Source organism: Arachis hypogaea, chromosome 17 (genome assembly GCF_003086295.3).
Source record: "Arachis hypogaea cultivar Tifrunner chromosome 17, arahy.Tifrunner.gnm2.J5K5, whole genome shotgun sequence".
Lineage (NCBI taxonomy): Eukaryota > Viridiplantae > Streptophyta > Magnoliopsida > Fabales > Fabaceae > Arachis > Arachis hypogaea.
The window spans coordinates 91919554-91931281 of record NC_092052.1 but is presented as its reverse complement, the minus strand read 5'-3'; the positions used below and the strand labels follow the sequence as shown (position 1 = coordinate 91931281).

At 39.4% G+C, this 11728-nt stretch overlaps 1 non-coding gene across 1 annotated transcript; it reads right to left on the bottom strand.

The window, feature by feature from the left end:
* Positions 1–2309: 2309 nt before the first annotated feature.
* LOC112768229 (small nucleolar RNA R71) lies at positions 2310–2413 on the bottom strand. Its single transcript, XR_003185665.1, has one exon. It is a non-coding gene; the product is annotated as a small nucleolar RNA R71 (small nucleolar RNA).
* Positions 2414–11728: the final 9315 nt, after the last annotated feature.

The window sequence follows — 11728 nt, the reverse complement described above, 5'->3', positions numbered from 1 at the left end:
GACTAAATGACTCTCCAGGGCTACCTTCTTCCATTTCCACGTTTAAGCTTCAGTTTAACCTAAACTGAAGCTTAAACGTGCTTCTACAAAAGGCCTCACTGGAAGTGTCTGGCGTTTAAGCTGCAGTTTAAGCTTAAACTACAACTTAAACGCCACTCTTGAAAAAGGTTTCTGGGACAAAAATATTGTGATTTAAGTTAGTCTTTGAGCACAAATATTAACTTAAACTTACTTTGGTATGAAACCCAATTGAATATCATGGTTTATGGGATTGGGCCTGAAGGATTGATGAGTTTGAAATCTCAATTTATTGAGTCATGTGTCATTATTTGATTATCACTAAGTTGGCTCAATAAATGTTACAGGATTTGGATCAACAACCTCATCAAGATTATGGATCATAAACCCAAGGCAAAAGGAAAGCAAGGAAAGGCCTCAAAGCCCAAGAAGCACAACTGAAGCTCAATATAGAAAGTGTATAAATAGGATAGAAGTGAAGTTAGAGAGGACCTTTACTTTCACTTTTAGCTAGTTTTCCTTTTCTTTGTAATTGAATTCAGAGCTATGATTCACTAAACCCCCTTTCATTGGGTTAGGGAGCTCTATTGTAATTCAATGAATCAATAATAGTTTATCTTCTTCTTCAATCTTTTCTCTTGAATTTTGTTAGAAAGCTTCTCGATCTAATTCCATTGAGTAGTTGTCTTGGGAAAGAAACTACTCATACTTGGAATCCTTCGGAGCCTTGGGAAAGGAATGGAGGATTCATGCTAGAGAAGCTTTCTCACAGTGGATTGGATTGGGGTTTGGATGGATATTGTGACATGTAATCCTACCAAATTGTGGTTCATGAAATTGTGTGGTATAATCAGTGATCAAGCATCATCTCTTCTTATGAACATTTAAACCAAGGGATTGGGAATTTGTTTGTTTTTAGAGAGCATTGGTGAACCAAGGAATTGGGATCCAATCATATAAGATTGCCAAGCAAAATTCAATGAATGCATTGGTTGAGGAAGAGATACACATGTTTTGATTCGGAGATTTCAATATCTCCTAAACCCAATGAATTCCCCATTTCTGATTTCCACTTTCTCTTTACATTCTGCAATTCAATTCTTGCAATCATCCCCATTCCCTTTTAATTTCAGCAATTTACATTCTGCTCTTTAATTCATGCAATTTAAGATTCAGCCATTTAATTTCCTTGTCATTTACTTTTCCCGCCAATTCTACATTCCGCAATTCTCATCTCAAATCTTGATTCCGCTCAACTAGAACACACTTCTAATCCGAATTGCTCACTCAACCAATCCTTGTGGGATTCGACCTCACTCTATTGTGAGTTTTTACTTGACGACGATAACCGGTGCACTTGCCGGAAGGAATTTTGCCGATCGTGCAATTTCCTAAATCGTAGCATAACACGTTTATGCGCATCAAGTTTATGGCGCCGTTGCCGGGGATTGGTTTCGATTGACAATTCTCAAATTGGAAGCTAACTAGATTGAGCAATTTTCTCTTGCTTTGTTAATTCTGTTCTAGACACTTGTTGAATTTTAATTTCTGCACTTGGTTACATGCTTTCCTTCTTTATGCCTTTAAATTCATGCAACTAACTCACTTACTCACTAACTGTTTGAATTAATTCCTCAATTGATCTAACCATACTCTTCCATTAACCAAGAGTATTTCACTTGTTTGTGTTTGAGCTGTGTTCTTGTATGACAGGTAGGAGAGGAGAGACATCAACTCCTCCATATACCGAACCAGAGAGGACCCTTCATAGACTTAGAAGGGAAGCAAGAGGGAAGAGAGTAGTGGGAGAAGAGGAATCTGAAGGAGAATCTGAGGACAATTTTGAGGAAGCTCTAGATCTCAACATGGATAGAGAAGTTCACAACCATGAGAGAGCTGATGGAAACAATGCCATTCCTGAGAGGAGGGTTCTTAGTTCATACATAAACCCAACCTCTGGGAATTGTGGTAGTAGCATCCAGAAACCACCCATTCAGGCCAACAATTTTGAGCTCAAGCCACAGCTAATATCACTTGTGGAGAATCATTGTTCTTTTGGAGGAGGTGCTAATGAAGACCCAAACCAACATCTCACAAAATTCCTGAGAATTTGTGACACTGTGAAGTCCAATGGAGTCCAGGAAGATGCCTATAAACTGCTTTTGTTCCCATTTTCACTTAGGGACAAAGCAGCTAAGTGGCTGGAATCATTCCCAAGGGGGAGTCTGACAACATGGGATGAGGTGGAAAGCAAGTTCCTGGCATGTTTCTACCCTCCACAAAAGGTCAATAGGCTTCGATCTGAGGTTCAGACTTTTAGACAACAAGATGGTGAAACTCTCTACGAGGCATGGGAGAGATTCAAGGACTTGACAAGGAAATGCCCACCAAACATGTTCCATGATTGGGTGCAATTGCACATCTTCTATGATGGGCTCTCTTATGAATCAAGGAAGGCTGTAGACCATTCATCAGAAGGTTCATTGAACAAGAAAAAGACTGTGGAAGAAGCCATTGAAGTGATCGAGACAGTGGCTGAGAATGAGTACTACTATGCATCAGAAAGGCACAACACTAAGGGAGTCATGGAGCTGAACCAGGTTGATACAATTCTAGCCCAAAACAAGGTGTTTGCCAAGCAACTAGCAGAGCTTACCAGGCAATTAGAAACAAAGCAAGTGGCTGCAATACACACACAAGATCAAGAGGAAGAGGCATTGAAGGAGGTGATTGGGATGAGGTTAACTATGTGGGAAACCAACAAAGGCAATCATATGATCCACATTCCAACACTTACAACCCAGGCTGGAGAAACCACCCAAACTTTGGGTGGGGAAACCAACAAACCCAACCACAAAACCACAAACCTTACAACCACAACCAACATAACAATTCCACATACCAAAACTCCAACCAAAGATCATACCAAGCCACACAAAACACTTACCCCCAACCATCATATCATGGCCAGAATAATCAACATACCCAACCTAATCCGAACCAACAATTTCAAGATCAATTAAACCGGATAGAAGGAATGCTTGCAACCATGAGCCAAGACATAATTGAATTGAAAGCTTTTAAGGAAGAAGTAAATTCTAACTTGCAAAACCAAGGAGCTGCCATCCAGAAGCTAGAAAATCAAATTTTGTATTTGACTAAGCAAGCCCCTGGGACAAGCGGTTCTCATGCTGCCAAGGCTATTGCAAGGGAGGAATGTAAGGCCATAACCCTCAGAAGTGGAAAGAATCTAAAGGAGATTTCAAGGGAAACCACAGAGGATGAAGCAAAGGAAAATGTGAAAGACAAAGAACAAGGACAATCTGTTACACCGTTTGCAACAAAAGAAAAAGAAAAAGAGGTCTTGAAGCCTTACACACCTAAAGCACCTTATCCTCAACGTTTGATGAAAAGTGAAAAGGATGGCCAATTCTCCAGGTTCTTGGAGATTTTCAAGAAGCTTCAAATCAACATTCCCTTTGCTGAGGCAATAGAGCAAATGCCACTCTATGCAAAATTCTTAAAGGAATTGATGACCAAGAAGAGAAGCTGGAGAAATGAGGAAACTGTGTTGTTAACTGAAGAATGCAATGCCATCATTCAGCACAAATTGCCTCAGAAATTGAAGGACCCAGGCAGTTTCCAAATCCCCTGTATTATAGGAGAAGTCATGGTGGAGAAGGCCTTGTGTGATTTAGGGGCCAGCATCAATTTGATGTCGCTAACAATGATGAGAAGAATGAAGATTGAAGAAGCCAAACCAACAAGAATGGCCCTCCAATTGGCAGATCGAACTTTTAAATTCCCTCATGGGATAGTTGAGGATTTGTTGGTGAAAGTGGGAGAATTTATATTTCCTGCTGATTTTGTGGTGTTAGATATGGAGGAAGAAGCCAAGGCTTCAATAATTCTGGGAAGACCCTTCCTAGCTACTGCTGGAGCCATCATAGATGTACAAAAGGGTGAACTCACTCTTAGACTCCATGATGAGAAATTGGTGTTTAATGTATTCAAGGCAATGAGCTATCCATCAGAATCACTAAGGGAATGCATGAGGGTTGATGTAGTGGACATTGCAGTACAAGAAACTTTTGAGGAAACAATAAAGGAAGTGGCAGAGGAGGAGTTCACCAAGGATATTGAATTAGTGATATCAAGGGTGCTGACACAACCATGCTAAGCAGGCCAGAGAAAGTGAAAGAAGAAAAGGAAGCACCAAAACCTGAGCTCAAAGCATTGCCCCCTAATCTCAAGTATGCATACTTGGGTAGTGATGAGAGACACCCTGTTATCATTAGCTCGGCCTTGAGCCAAGAACAAGAAGAAGAATTGATCAAGGTGCTGCAAACTCATCAAGATGCCATTGGATGGACCCTAGCTGATTTGAAGGGGATAAGTTCATCCATATGCATGCATAAAATCTTGTTAGAAGAAGATGCTAGACCCTCCATTCAAGCTCAGAGAAGATTGAATCCCGTCATGAAAGAAGTGGTACAAAAGGAAGTGAGGAAGTTATGGCAGGCAGGGGTAATCTACCCCATTTCTGATAGCCCATGGGTTAGTCCCATCCATGTAGTTCCCAAGAAAGGTGGCATAACTGTGGTGCCAAATGAGAAGAACGAACTCATACCCACAAGAACCGTTACTGGGTGGAGGATGTGCATAGACTACAGGAAGCTCAATGAAGCCACCAGAAAAGATCATTTCCTACTCCCATTCATGGATCAGATGCTTGAAAGGCTTGCCGGACATGCTTACTATTGCTTCTTGGATGGATATTCAGGCTACAACCAAATAGTAGTTGATCCTAGTGATCAAGAGAAAACATCATTTGTTTGTCCATATGGAGTTTTTGCTTATAGACGCATGCCCTTTGGATTATGCAATGCACTTGCCACTTTCCAAAGATGCATGCTGTCCATCTTTTCGGACATGATTGAAAAATTTATTGAGGTCTTCATGGACGATTTTTCTGTGTTTGGGGATTCTTTTCCCAGCTGCCTACACCACCTTGCCTTGGTGCTTAAGAGGTGCCAAGAGACTAACCTAGTATTAAACTGGGAAAAGTGTCATTTCATGGTCACAGAAGGAATAGTCCTTGGCCACAAAATCTCTAATAGAGGCATGGAGGTGGACAGAGCTAAGGTGGAAATCATTGAAAAACTACCTCCACCAAATAATGTCAAGGCAGTTAGGAGCTTTTTGGGACACGCTGGTTTTTACAGAAGGTTTATTAGAGACTTTTCTAAAATAGCCAAACCTTTGAGTAACTTGCTTGTCTCTGATACACCCTTTGTATTTGATAAAAATTGCATGCTAGCCTATGAACTTTTGAAACAAAAACTTTCCTCTGCACCTATCATTGCCCCACCTGATTGGAACTTACCGTTTGAACTGATGTGTGATGCATCAGACCTTGCTATTGGGGCAGTGTTAGGACAAAGGAAAGACAATTTGGTACATGTGATTTATTATGCCAGTAAAGTCTTGAATGCTAACCAAAGGAATTACACAACCACTGAAAAAGAACTCTTGGCAATAGTCTTTGCATTTGAAAAATTTAGATCTTATCTCATTGGATCTAAAGTCATTGTCTTCACTGATCATTCAGCTTTAAAATATTTACTTGCCAAACAAGAATCTAAACCGAGACTTATTAGATGGGTTCTTTTGTTGCAGGAATTTGACATTGAAATCAAAGACAAGAAGGGTGTAGAGAACAAGGTGGCAGATCATTTATCAAGGATACCATGTGAAGAAGGAAGCACACAAAGCACACATGTAAATGAGTGCTTTCCTGATGAACAACTCATGATAATTCACAAAGCACCCTGGTTTGCAGACATAGCAAACTTCAAGGCCACTGGGAGTTTACCTTTGGAATTTAACAAACATCAAAGGAAGAAATTGGTAAATGATGCCAAATACTTCATCTGGGACGAACCATACTTGTTCAAAAAATGTTCCGATGGCATACTCAGAAGATGCATATCCGAGGAAGAAGGAAGGGAAGTTTTATGGGACTGCCATGGCTCCACTTATGGAGGGCACTTTGCAGGGGAAAGAACAGCAGCTAAGGTGTTGCAGTGTGGTTTTTATTGGCCTACTATCTTCAAAGATGCAAAAGAATTAGTGAAGCACTGCCATGAATGCCAGAAAGCTGGGAACCTGCCAAGAAGAAATGAAATGCCACAACAATTCATTCTGGAACTTGAATTGTTTGATGTATGGGGGATAGATTTCATGGGACCATTTCCCTCCTCATACTCAAATAATTACATTCTTGTGGCAGTAGATTATGTCTCCAAATGGGTTGAAGCAATAGCAACTCCAACCAATGATAATAAGGTAGTCATGAACTTCCTCAGAAAACACATTTTTTGCCGTTTTGGGGTTCCAAGAGCAATCATCAGTGATGGAGGAAGCCACTTTTGCAACAAACCATTAGAGGCATTGCTCCTAAAATATGGAGTCAAACACAGGGTAGCCACACCATACCATCCACAGACAAGTGGGCAAGCCGAAATATCTAACAGAGAACTCAAAAGAATCCTGGAAAAAACTGTGGGAACTTCAAGAAAGGACTGGTCGATTAAGCTAGATGATGCTCTTTGGGCATATAGGACAGCTTTCAAAACACCAATTGGAATGTCTCCTTACCAACTAGTATATGGAAAAGCTTGCCATCTGCCACTGGAGTTGGAGCACAAGGCATACTGGGCCTTGAAACTTCTGAACTTGGACAACAAAGCCGCTGGAGAAAGAAGGATGTTGCAGATTCAAGAGTTGGAAGAATTCAGAGCAGAAGCTTATGAGAATGCCAAAATTTACAAAGAAAGAGCAAAGAAGAAGCATGACAGCAACATAGCCCCAAGGAAATTTGAAGAAGGGCAAAAAGTTTTGCTCTACAATTCTAGGCTGAAGCTATTTCCAGGGAAGCTAAAATCAAGGTGGTCTGGACCGTTCCTTGTCACCAAGGTCTCCAATTATGGACAAGTAGAAATCATGGAAGAAAAGTCACAACGAACCTTCATTGTTAACGGTCAAAGACTCAAACATTACTTGGGAGATGTGGAGGAGAAGGACAAAGTTAAATATCACCTCAACTGAGGAAGCTGACCGTCAAGCTAATGACGTTAAACAAGCGCTTGTTGGGAGGCAACCCAACCTGAGGTAATACCTTTTTGCTGTTTCTTTTATTTGTTTCAATAAAAAGGGTAAAGTAGTTTCTGTGCATTGCAAAGAATTAAGTTTGGTGTTTCACACCAAACAATGAATTCATGGATCAATAAGTCAAAGGGGAATGTGTGACTCTAAGTTTGGTGTTCCACCATAAAGATCAACTGAACACAACAACCTTTGAATTATATGAAAGGAACAACAATTCTAAGCAGTCACAGAAATGCTTAAAACCCTTAGTAGCAACATCGTTCCAAGATAACTCAAGGATTCAAAGAACAGAGAGAAGTAAGTGGGAGACTAAGTTTGGTGTTCACACACCAACTTAAGAATCCGATACTTACCCACACATTGTTGAGCTAACCACTCAAGTGCTTGAGGAGCAAGCAACTTCATTACTCTTTGCAGGAAAGGAAACAAGAACCTTAAAGCATGAAGCAACATTTAGGAAGAAGAAGGAGAAATCAAAGTGTTTCCTGACAACAAAGAGAAAACAAGGAATTTCACAAGGTGGTATTGTTCCTTGATAATTCTTTAAAAAGGGCAAACAAAAGCATGCGTGTTCTGGTTTAAACTGTAAATGTTGAATCTTTCTGGAATGTGTAGTTTTTTTGTTAATTGCTTTGAATAAAGTGAATGCCTAGATGTTTGGATATAACTTCACCTTCTTAAACAAGTGCGTGCCATGCTTGTTCTGTTTCCAAAAATAAAAGAAAAGTTTGAACAAAAGTAACTTGGCTAAATTAGTGACAAATCAAGTAGAATTAAGTGGTGGTATGCATGCTTGATTGTTTAGTCAGATCACTAAAATTAGAGTGTAGAATTATCATTTTTTATGTAGAAAGTAAAAATTGTCTATGGATCTTGATGAATAAATGTCTTTGGCCATGAAAAAGAAAGAAAAAGAAAAAGAAAAAGCCACGGAAAAAGGCAACCAAAAAACAAAAAAAAAAATTGAGAAAATAAGCTAGGTACCAATGGTTTGAACTTCTGAGACAAATGCCTGTGGTGTTTATGTATTAAGGATATGCTTGGATGAATAGGTTCTGAGGAGTGTTTCAACACTTGGTAACTTGGGTTAACTAACCCGGGATTATCAACCAAAAGTCCATTATCAAGAGCAACCTAAATACAAAACATTTAGTCACACAAAGAGGTGCTGAGCACCAATGTCTCAAGAAGAAATGTGAACTAAAATGCCTAAAGTGGATATGTGTAGTGCACTGATAAGAAAAAGAAAATGCCAAAGGCTTGTGCAACACATGACACTAAGCAAACAAGGAGCAAAAGAAGCTCTAAGAAAAAGAAAGAAAAACAAAGAAGAGAAAAGTGCCAAAGACATAAGAATAACAAGAGGACATAGCAATTTTTGATGGATGCAATGAAAAAGTGATAATCCTACCTGATAAGTATGAAAAAGTGATGCTGCAACTTTCTGCATAAAACCCTTCTGATGAACTTCAAATGCTTGCTAATATAGCCAATATAATTGCTTTCTGTTTCATACTTTCTTCTCAAATAACTCAGGACTTGCTTAGGGACAAGCAAGTATTAAGTTTGGTGTTGTGATGCCAAGGCATCATAGGCTAGTTTCACTAGCATTTTTCTGTTAGTTTTAGTTGTTTTATGCATTTTCTTGAGCTTAAAGTAACCAAAAATGGTTAAATGAAGAACAAAGTAATGAACCATCCAAACAATATGATTTTGATGCAAATTCCATGAGTTTTAGTTATATTACTTAAATGCTATGAATGAAAGATTTCTCATGAAATTTTGCAAGACTTTGATGCAATTGTTTGGATGATTTCAGGGAAGAAGAGGCTAAGCAAGGAAGCAACAAAATCAATAAAGGAAGCTTGAATATCACATGTGGAGTTTAAGTTCCAGTTTAAGCCTAAACTGGAGCTTAAACGCCAAAATCATGAAGGATAAGAAATGCTGGGATTGAAGTTTAACCTCCAGTTTGACCTCAAACTGGAGGTTAAACGCCAGAATGAAAAGCCTCACTTAAGGAGCATTCCACGTTTAACCTCCAGTTTGACCTCAAACTGGAGGTTAAACGCCAGAATGAGTATGCCACCCAGGGAGGAGTTCCACGTTTAACCTCCAGTTTGACCTCAAACTGGAGGTTAAACGCCAGAACCAGGAAGAGTACCAGGGAGCCATTCCACGTTTAAGCTCCAGTTTGACTCAAACTGGAGCTTAAACGTGTTCGATAGCTTTTCTACTCCAGGGTTGCTCTCTCCATCTCCACGTTTAACCTCCAGTTTGACCCCAAACTGGAGGTTAAACGTGTTCGACACCTCCAGGGCCACCATTCTAAGCTTCCACGTTTAACCTCCAGTTTGACCTCAAACTGGAGGTTAAACGTGTTCGACCTCCAGTATGCCTCCACCCTTTTCCATGTTTAACCTCCAGTTTGACCTCAAACTGGAGGTTAAACGTGTTCGACCTCCAGGGCTGCCCTTCCTATCTCCACGTTTAAGCTTCAGTTTAACCTTAAACTGAAGCTTAAACGTGTTCGACTAAATGACTCTCCAGGGCTACCTTCTTCCATTTCCACGTTTAAGCTTCAGTTTAACCTAAACTGAAGCTTAAACGTGCTTCTACAAAAGGCCTCACTGGAAGTGTCTGGCGTTTAAGCTGCAGTTTAAGCTTAAACTACAACTTAAACGCCACTCTTGAAAAAGGTTTCTGGGACAAAAATATTGTGATTTAAGTTAGTCTTTGAGCACAAATATTAACTTAAACTTACTTTGGTATGAAACCCAATTGAATATCATGGTTTATGGGATTGGGCCTGAAGGATTGATGAGTTTGAAATCTCAATTTATTGAGTCATGTGTCATTATTTGATTATCACTAAGTTGGCTCAATAAATGTTACAGGATTTGGATCAACAACCTCATCAAGATTATGGATCATAAACCCAAGGCAAAAGGAAAGCAAGGAAAGGCCTCAAAGCCCAAGAAGCACAACTGAAGCTCAATATAGAAAGTGTATAAATAGGATAGAAGTGAAGTTAGAGAGGACCTTTACTTTCACTTTTAGCTAGTTTTCCTTTTCTTTGTAATTGAATTCAGAGCTATGATTCACTAAACCCCCTTTCATTGGGTTATGGAGCTCTATTGTAATTCAATGAATCAATAATAGTTTATCTTCTTCTTCAATCTTTTCTCTTGAATTTTGTTAGAAAGCTTCTCGATCTAATTCCATTGAGTAGTTGTCTTGGGAAAGAAACTACTCATACTTGGAATCCTTCGGAGCCTTGGGAAAGGAATGGAGGATTCATGCTAGAGAAGCTTTCTCACAGTGGATTGGATTGGGGTTTGGATGGATATTGTGACATGTAATCCTACCAAATTGTGGTTCATGAAATTGTGTGGTATAATCAGTGATCAAGCATCATCTCTTCTTATGAACATTTAAACCAAGGGATTGGGAATTTGTTTGTTTTTAGAGAGCATTGGTGAACCAAGGAATTGGGATCCAATCATATAAGATTGCCAAGCAAAATTCAATGAATGCATTGGTTGAGGAAGAGATACACATGTTTTGATTCGGAGATTTCAATATCTCCTAAACCCAATGAATTCCCCATTTCTGATTTCCACTTTCTCTTTACATTCTGCAATTCAATTCTTGCAATCATCCTCATTCCCTTTTAATTTCAGCAATTTACATTCTGCTCTTTAATTCATGCAATTTAAGATTCAGCCATTTAATTTCCTTGTCATTTACTTTTCCCGCCAATTCTACATTCCGTAATTCTCATCTCAAATCTTGATTCCGCTCAACTAGAACACACTTCTAATCCAAATTGCTCACTCAACCAATCCTTGTGGGATTCGACCTCACTCTATTGTGAGTCTTTACTTGACGACGATAACCGGTGCACTTGCCGGAAGGAATTTTGCCGATCGTGCAATTTCCTAAATCGTAGCATAACACGTTTATGCGCATCAACGATCGGCAAAATTCCTTCCGGCAAGTGCACCGGTTATCGTCAAGTAAAAACTCACAATAGAGTGAGGTCGAATCCCACAAGGATTGGTTGAGTGAGCAATTCGGATTAGAAGTGTGTTCTAGTTGAGCGGAATCAAGATTGAGATGAGAATTGCGGAATGTAAAATTGGCGGGAAAAGTAAATGACAAGAAATTGAAATGGCGGAATCTTAAATTGCATGAATTAAAGAGCAGAAACTAAATTGCTGAAATTAAAAGGGAATGGGGGTGATTGCATGAATTGAGTTGCAGAATGTAAAGAGAAGATGGAAATCAGAATTGGGGGATTCATTGGGTTATAGGAGATATTGAGATCTCCGAATCAAAACATGTTTATCTCTTCCTCAAGCAATGCGTTCATTGAATTTTGCTTGGCAATCTTATATGATTGGATCCCAATCCCTTGGCTCACCAATTCTCTCTAAAAATGAACAAATTCCCAATCCCTTGGTTTAAATGTTCATAAGAAGAGATGATGCTCGATCACTGATTATACCACACAGTTTCATGAACCACAATTTGGTAG